Consider the following 8,269-nt stretch of genomic DNA (forward strand, 5'->3'; position numbering starts at 1 on the left):
AGAGTGCGCCAGCTTAACCCACTGCACCACAACGCACATCCCCGGGCCAGGCCCTGGCTCCAGCGGGTCTCCCATGTCCTCAGGTAATTGCCACTTCTCACCAGGCCCACTGTGGTTTGTTTGCTCTTTTTGGACCCGGACGTTGAGTCCAGCACTTCTTGTACGGTCAGGCAGCAGCAAGCAGGAGAGCTGGGACTGAAATCCCGGTCAGCTGCATGCCCAAGCCTGGGCCCTTTACATAACGTCTTGAACAAAACACTGCTGCCACTTCCCCCTTGAGGGCTGGTGGCATATCCTCCCCTAACTCTCTCCCAAGCTCTGACTCCTGCAGGATGGCCCCAGGCAGAAGCAGCAGCTGCTGACTGTGACCGTGACCCTGGGCTTCTTCAGTCTGAATGCTGTGAAAGACCTGCCCCAGCCTCAGCGCTAGACAGAAATGCCTCAGCTGCCCACTGCAGAGGCAGGAGGGGCCCTGTCTCCTCCATCTGGGACAAGGACCAGGAGGGTGGAGCCCCCTCGTGCCACGCAGGCCGTGCTTGTCTGTGCGGGTGGCTCTGGGCCTCTGCCCACGGGCGCTGTCGGCAACGTCCTGGCACCGTGGCTCTGGCCTGTCGGAGTGCCCGTGGAGCTGGTGCAGCCAGCGCTGACACGGTCAGGGCCCTGTTTGTGATTTTTCAGACCTAACCTGCACTCTGCACTCCTGGGGCTAGAAGGGAGCCTCTGGGGCATCCCATTGGCCACGCGGAGGCTTTGCCCCTTCCCGGCTGTCCGTGTCCTGCACAGCCGCATGTCTGCCCAGAGACCCGGCTGCTGCAGATCCCTGCCAGGGCTTGAGTCCTGCTGTGTCATTGCCGCTGCTGCTGTTGTTTGTGACCGCAGGTGTTTCAACTTCCCACGAATTTGTACACCCAAGGAGCTCCTGCATTGCCCTTCACCTCTCTTAGCTTCTTTCACGCTCCCCTCACATGACACTCCAAGGGGAGAGTGAATGGGAGAGCCAGTCTCCAGACCCAGCCCTGAGCTGTGCTGTCGCCCCAAATGCCCCCAAAGCCGCACTGGGCATAGCCCTTGCAGGTACAAGGGCCTCAGGGTTTTAGCTCCCCCAGATTTAAGTTTCATTCCCTCTTTTTTTATTTTATTTTTTATTTTTGACAGGCAGAGTGGACAGTGAGAGAGAGAGACAGAGAGAAAGGTCTTCCTTTGCCGTTGGTTCACCCTCCAATGGCTGCCGCGGCTGGCGCGCTGCGGCCGGCACACTGCGCTGATCCAATGGCAGGAGCCAGGTACTTATCCTGGTCTCCCATGGGGTGCAAGGCCCAAGTACTTGGGCCATCCTCCACTGCACTCCCGGGCCACAGCAGAGAGCTGGCCTGGAAGAGGGGCAACCGGGACAGAATCCGGCGCCCCGACCGGGACTAGAACCCAGTGTGCCAGCGCCGCAAGGTGGAGGATTAGCCTAGTGAGCCGCGGCGCCGGCCTCATTCCCTCTTATATCCAAGTTGGGCTACCTATAGGAAAACCACTTAAAATTACTCTCTGTAGCGTAACCATTGAAAATAAACCATTAAAAGTTATCATTGTCATGGACCATTTAAAATGAATCCCCGTACGGATTAAACTGGGTCCTCTAAGAAGATATGTCTGAATTCTCACGCCAAGGACCTCGGAAGATGGCCTCACCTGGAATGGGGCTGTTGCAAAGGTAATCAGGCAAATTTCAGTTGATGCCGGACCAGGGAACCGTGGGCCCTTAATGCCCATGGCCAGGGTCCTTGTGAGGAGAGGGAAGAACAGGGCTGAGGTTGGAGGGTTGCAGCTGTGAGCTGGAGGGGGCCAGGAAGGGTCTTCCCCGGGGTCTTCAGAGTGAGCACGGCCCTGCTGCCTCCTTGAGCTCAGACTTCTAGGTCCCAGGACTCTGAGACAATACATTTGGGTCGTTTTGTGGCCTTTGTTACATCAGCTCTGGGAAGCCGGCACAGTCACCATGGAGACCACGATGACGACGCTCCGGGAAGAAGCCACGCTGACCTGTGGCTGTGAGGACCCTCGGTGGTCACGCCCATTGGTGTGGGAATCCCGCTGCAGCCCATGGTCCTGAAAGAGCCCGTGCTGCTTGCTTGGCCTCCTTCAAGCTAAGCACCCAGCATTGGCTTTAACTGGGAGTCGAAGCAGGAGAGCTGTGGGTGCGCATGGGTGCCCGCGGGGTGGGCACTGGGGACTGGGGACTGCCCGAGGGCTTGGGCGAGAGGATGACAGCGGCTCGCAGGGGTGTGGGGTGTGCGTTGTGCAGAGCTGTGGGAGTGAGGAGTGAGGCCCAGGCTGAGCTGGGTTCCTGGAGCATCCAGGGAATCTCTGGGGCCCTCAGGAGAAGGCTCGTCAGTCGGGGGATGGTCAGGGCGTGCGGGCAGCGCCTCCCAGGGAAGAAGCAGCAACTGGCTGCCCCCCCACCCGGGGGTGGGACGAGGCCCCCAGAGGTGACCTGGGAGCAGGTGGCATGGGAGGGCTTGTGATTGCAGTGCTGGGGTAGCGGGGAGCCTGTGGCCAGGACGCATGGAGGACTCTGGCCCCGGGCCCGGGCCCCCAGCCTGTCCTCTGCTGACTTCTGTGCCAGGCCCCACCGAACGGCCCTCCTCGAGACCTCCTTGTACCGAGTCTGGGATCCCCGAGCCGATCTGGGGCTGCGTCGCTGGCTCCGGCCGTGAGGTGGGAAAGCGAACGCCCATCCTTGGGCTGCCTGGTCTCCCAGCACTGCATGTGGAGAGCCAGACGGGCTGCCGGCAGGGGCCGTCTCCCTGATCTGCCACACCTGGGCACGGAGTTTCTGCATGTCCTTGATCTCTGCTGTGCCCAATAGCATGCATTTCCCCCCCACCCCCCGTCTGGGACCACCAAGAAGCCACGTCCAGGCAGTCCCTCCTTACAGGCCTCTCCTGCTCCCAAACTGGGCTCTGCCCGCATCGCCTCACCAAGGGCCCCCATGAAGGCTGAAGCCCGCCAGGACACGAGAGCAGAGAGACCCTCCACCCGGCCTGACTCCCCCGCCTAGCTCCGCTCTGGGCTGCTTTCCAACCTTACCCGGAGCGGGCCCAGGTAGCAGACATCACCATGGTAACCCTCACTACCCGGGGGCAGCATGAGGCTTCTCGGTTCCCGGCCTTAGCGCTCAGGGCCTGGGCATGGGTTTCTTTGGCATTGTTCACCGCTGGCCCGTGAAGGAGCTTCTGGGCCTTGTGTCCCTCGGATGGTTTCCAGGATACCAGGGGGCAGGATGCGGGGAGGGAGAGGGAGAGTCTGGCGCTGTCGTTAGCATTAGCTCCAGCGTGTCAGATCACAGGGGCTGGCACGGCTGGGTTTCTCACTGGCTGCTTCCACCTATGTCCTCAGATCACCTGTGTCCACCAGTGAAGGTCCCCTGTGCTGTGTCCCACCTGCAGCCCCGTTCTCCCATGCCACCCCTCCACTCCACGGTGACACCTGGTGTGACCCCTTTCTATTTGTACCGTCTCCCAGGAGACCGGAGGACAGAGGAGGAGGCTTCCCGGATCAGAAAGACGGCTGCAGCGTGCACTGCTCCTGGCCAGTCGGCAGCCACTCCCCTTTCTTTGCGGCTGAGAGCCTCTGTCATGGCGACCCTATTCTCCTCGGCTGGAGGCAAGCTCTCCCAGGCTCCTTTGCAGCCCCAGGTGGCTGTGTGACTGGGTGTTGGCTAATGAGGGACATCTCCTGGGGGCTTCTGGGGAAACTATTCCCTTCCTAGTAAAAGGAAAAGAGACACGGGGGTGGGTGTTGTGGCACAGCAGGCTAAGCTACTGCCTCCCATATCCCGCCTCCACTTTGCAATTCCAGCTTCCTGCGAATGGGGCTCTGGGAGGCCGCAGTGACGGCTCGAGTCCTTGGGCCCCTGCACCCACATGGGAGACCCGGATGGAGCTCCTGGCTCCTGGCTTTGACCCGGTCCAGCCCTGGCCATGGCAGGCATTTGGGGAGTGAACCGGCAGATGGAAGATTCTCTCTCCCTGTCTTTCCTTCTCCCTCTGCGGCTCTGCTTTTCAAATGAATAGACCTTTAAGAAAGGAAGAGACATGGGGAAAGGCCGTTCCTCCCCTGTCAGGGACCAGACGTGCCCTCTGGGGCCATCTCAGGACCGGGGAAATGGCCGACGCTGACCAAGCTGGCCCTGATGAGGCCCAGCTAAAGCCCAGCTAAAGCCCAGGCTGCGCTGGCCGCCGCCAGCCCTCCTGCCCTGTGCTGTGTGGTCTGAGTCCTCGCCGCTCCCTGTGACATCCAGGCCAGCAGCCTGGGCATCACCAGGAGCCTCAGGAGTGCAGAACCAGGCCTGTGCCAGACCACCTGGCTCCGAATCTGCATCTAGAACCACCTCCAGGATGTCTCCTGGTGACCTGTGAGCACCTAAAGGTGTGAGAAGCACAGAGGAGGGGGGAGAGAGGAGGGGGGGGGGAGAGGGGGAGGGGGAGAGAGAGGGAGGGGGAGGGGGAGGGGGGAGAGAGGGGGGAGAGAGAGAGGGAGGGGGGAGAGAGGGAGAGGGAGAGAAGGAGAGAGAGAGGGAGAGGGAGAGGAAGAGAGAGAGAGGGCGAGAGAGAGGGAGAGAGAGGGGGGAGAGAAAGAGGGGGAGAGAGAAAGGGAGAGAGGGGGGGAGAGAGAAAGAGGGGCAGAGAGAGAGGGGGAGAGAGAGAGAGGGAGAGAGAAGGGGGAGAGAGAAAGAGAAGGGGAGAGAGAGAGGGAGAGAGACTCTTTCATGAGAACTGACATTCTTCTAGCAATTCATTTTCTCGGTGGTGTGGCTGTGGCTGTGCCTCTCTGAGCTGGACGATGGAATCTTCATCTTCAAAAGGAAGACAAGGCTCCCCGTCCCCCGCCCAGCCCCCTCCCCGCCCAGAGGCTGGGGGCTTCCTCCCAGCCCGCTGGGTCCACGTTGGTCTCTGCAGGGTGTGGGGGGCGTTGGCCTTTGGCTCCTGGCTGTTGGGCTCGATCTTCCCCCGCGTTCTCTGAAGCCGGGGCTTTAAGCTTCGGAAGATCAACACCTGTTCACAACAGGGCCTTGAAAAATAAACACCGTTGCCGAGGGCTTTCCTTTCGCAAAGCTTGTTTTCTTTCTTGGAGGAGCAGTCAAGTCGCTAAAGAGAAAGCGCATTGTGGATTTTAGCTTCAAGCAAGTCAGTCATGAGACTGCTGAAGAAGCCAGCTCTGCCTGGGGGGGGCGGGGAGCTGGTTCCTGAAAATGGACAAAGAGCTCCAATTCCAGCGGAAACAGTTTCTCCCCACAACGTCAGGATTTTCACGATTTGCATCTGTTTTGTCTGGATTTTTGATTTTTCTGATGAGGCTGAACGCTGGGGAGCCGGGTTAGCCAGCAGAGGCTTGCGTGGGGGACCTCAGCGTTGCCGGACGTCAGAGAGGTGTCGCAATGTTGCTGCGTGGAGACGGTCCCCGCCTCCTCCCTCGACACTCCTGCTCCTGTTGGCATTTGTTTCGCAGTCCCTTAAAAGCTCACATCCGGGGTTTGGTCCCCGATGTCTTATGTTAACAGTTAAGGAATTCACATTGATGGTCAATGGCTTAAGGGTTCAGACTTACCCGCCTGTGGGGTCTGAGGGTGAGGCCTTGGGAAGTGCGTGGACTGGACGCAGTTGTTGGGGTAGGGTCCTCCCGTTGGGTCACTGTGACTTTGTAGAGAGGCGATGGCTGTGGAGGGGGTCCCTGCTCCCTTGCTGGCCAGGTGATCCTTTTGCCATTTGCCGCCCTGCTCAGGCACCAGACCAATGGGCCTGCCCAGTCTTGGACTGTGAGCCTCCAAAATCAAGAGCAAAAATAACCGTTCTTTCCTCAGGAGTGGATTCTCTCCGGACTTGTTACGCGGATGAACAGCTGAGCAATGCAACTCCTTACACGAAAGGGAAACGCAAGGCGCCAGGAGTCAGGGTTCCGTGAGAGCCCGCGGCTGGCAAGTGCTGGAGTCAGCTCCATGCTCCGCGTGTGCCCCCGTGAGCCTGAGCAGCCTTCAGGAAGTGCTTGGCGGTCAGATCCCCCGAGGGTCCAGGGACAACAAGGAAGGAGCAGAGGGGAAGGAGTTGACTGATACCCACAGAGGGGGAGACGGGATCAGGCAGGTGGGAGGCCGAGGGCCTGAGACTGGGCAGGGGGAGGCAGTGGGATCCCAGAACCACAGGGTGGGAGTATGGTGGGGGAGAGAACAGGAGAGTGTGTGTCAGGCAATGCTGTTGAGTGTAGAACTTGAGGAAAGAGTAAAAAGCACGTTAAGGAGATTTTTTTTTTAATTTGACAGAGTTAGACAATGAGAGAGAAAGACAGAGAGAAAGGTCTTCCTTCTGTTGGTTCACCCCCCAAATGGCTGCTACGGCCGGCACGCTGCACTGATCCGAAGCCAGGAGCCAGGTGCTTCCCCCTGGTCTCCCAGGGGGTGCAGGGCCAAAGCACTTGCGCCATCATATACTGCACTCCCTGGCCACAGCAGAGAGCTGGACTGGAAGAGGAGCAACAGGGACTAGAACCCGGCACCCATATGGGATGCTGGCGTTGCAGGTGGAGGATTAACCAAGTGAGCCACGGTGCCGGCCCCTAAGGGGATCTTGAGTGTTGTGTGATATCATCTCCTGGTGACAAGGAATTTGGTCAAGACCTCCATTCCTTTCCAAGACTTGCTGTAGTGGCATTTCCCTTCTTTTGGGTGTACCGCAGTGCTGGGACGGGGCTCCAGGTGGCCTTGCTTTGCTTGGAGGCAAAATGTGGAAAATGTCTCTTGTGTGGATCTTGACCAGAGACAGAATTTCTGCACCAGCATGCCTCACCCGCACTGAAGGAAGCCAGCCTGGAGCCAAGAAGAATCATGGATACTTCTGGAATCTTCTGAGGAATGGCTTAGCTCCTGACCCATCTGTGCCGGGATTACTGATTGATCCTGGGGAGGCGCTAAGACACAATGGTTTCTGGGCCTCACTTCCCTCATTTGTAAAGTAGAATGATACTGCTGACCTCACAGGGCTGTTTTGGAAAGCAAATTAACTCATGAATGTAAGGCACTGTGCTGACCCCTGCTGGTGATGATGATAAGGATGAAGGAGTTGATGGTGGTGATGATGACAATGGTGTTTATGGTGATAATGGTGGTGATGGGTGTTGAAGATAGTGTTTTGGTAGTGGTGATAGTGGTGTTGGTGGTCATGTGATGATGGTAATAGTGGAGATGTTGATGGTGGTGATGGTGATGAATATGGTGGTGATGATGATGGTGGTGATGATGGTGATGATAATGGGGATGGTGATGAAGATAGTGTTGTGATAGTGTTGAAACAACGATAATGATGGTGGTGATGGTGATGAAGATAGTGTGGTGGTGATAGTGGTGTTGACAACAATGATGGTGGTGGTGATGATGGTAGTGGTGGTGATGATAATGGTGGTGATGGTGATGAAGAGAGAGTTGTGATAGTGTTGATAACAACGATAATGAGGGTGGTGATGGTGATGATAATGATGATAGTGATGGTGATGAAGATAGTGTGTTGATAGTGGTGTTGGTACAATGATAATGGTGATGGTGGTGGTGGTGATGAAGATGGTGTTGGTGATATGGTGATGATGGTAATAGTAGTGGAGATGTTGATGGTGGTGATGGTGATGATGATGGTGGTGATGAAGATGGTGTTGATGGTGGTGACGATGATAATGGTGATGATAATGGTAATGATGGTGATGAAGACAGTGTGGTGGTGGTGATAGTGGTGTTGATAACAATGATGGTGGTGATTGTGATGATGGTAGTGGTGGTGATGATAATGGTGGTGATGGTGATGAAGATAGTGTGTTGATAGTGGTGTTGATAGCAATGATGATGGTGGTGATGGCAGTGGTGGTGATGGAGATGGTGTTGGTGGTGATGTGATGGTGATAATGGTAATGATGGCAGTGATGGTGATGAAGACATTGTGGTGGTGGTGATAGCGGTGTTGATAACAATGATGGTGGTGATGGCAGTGGTGGTGATGAAGATGGTGTTGGTGCTGATGAAGACGGTGTTGGTGGTGATGTGATGGTGATAATGGTAATGATGGCAGTGATGGTGATGAAGACAGTGTGGTGGTGGTGATAGTGGTGTTGATAACAATGATGGTGGTGATGGCAGTGGTGGTGATGGAGACGGTGTTGGTGGTGATGTGATGGTGATAATGGTAATGATGGTGGTGATGGTGATGAGGATAGTGTGGTGGTGGTGATAGTGGTGTTGATAGCA

At 56.9% G+C, this 8,269-nt stretch overlaps 1 long non-coding RNA gene across 1 annotated transcript; it reads left to right on the forward strand.

Moving 5' to 3' along the window:
- The first annotated feature begins 1,996 nt into the window (after nucleotides 1–1,996).
- On the forward strand, nucleotides 1,997–5,109 carry LOC127487562 (uncharacterized). Its single transcript, XR_011382711.1, has 6 exons — nucleotides 1,997–2,183; nucleotides 2,612–2,703; nucleotides 2,924–3,090; nucleotides 3,511–3,651; nucleotides 4,289–4,416; nucleotides 4,779–5,109. It is a non-coding gene; the product is annotated as an uncharacterized lncRNA (long non-coding RNA).
- Nucleotides 5,110–8,269: the final 3,160 nt, after the last annotated feature.

This window comes from Oryctolagus cuniculus, chromosome 15 (assembly GCF_964237555.1).
Source record: "Oryctolagus cuniculus chromosome 15, mOryCun1.1, whole genome shotgun sequence".
Classification (NCBI taxonomy): domain Eukaryota; kingdom Metazoa; phylum Chordata; class Mammalia; order Lagomorpha; family Leporidae; genus Oryctolagus; species Oryctolagus cuniculus.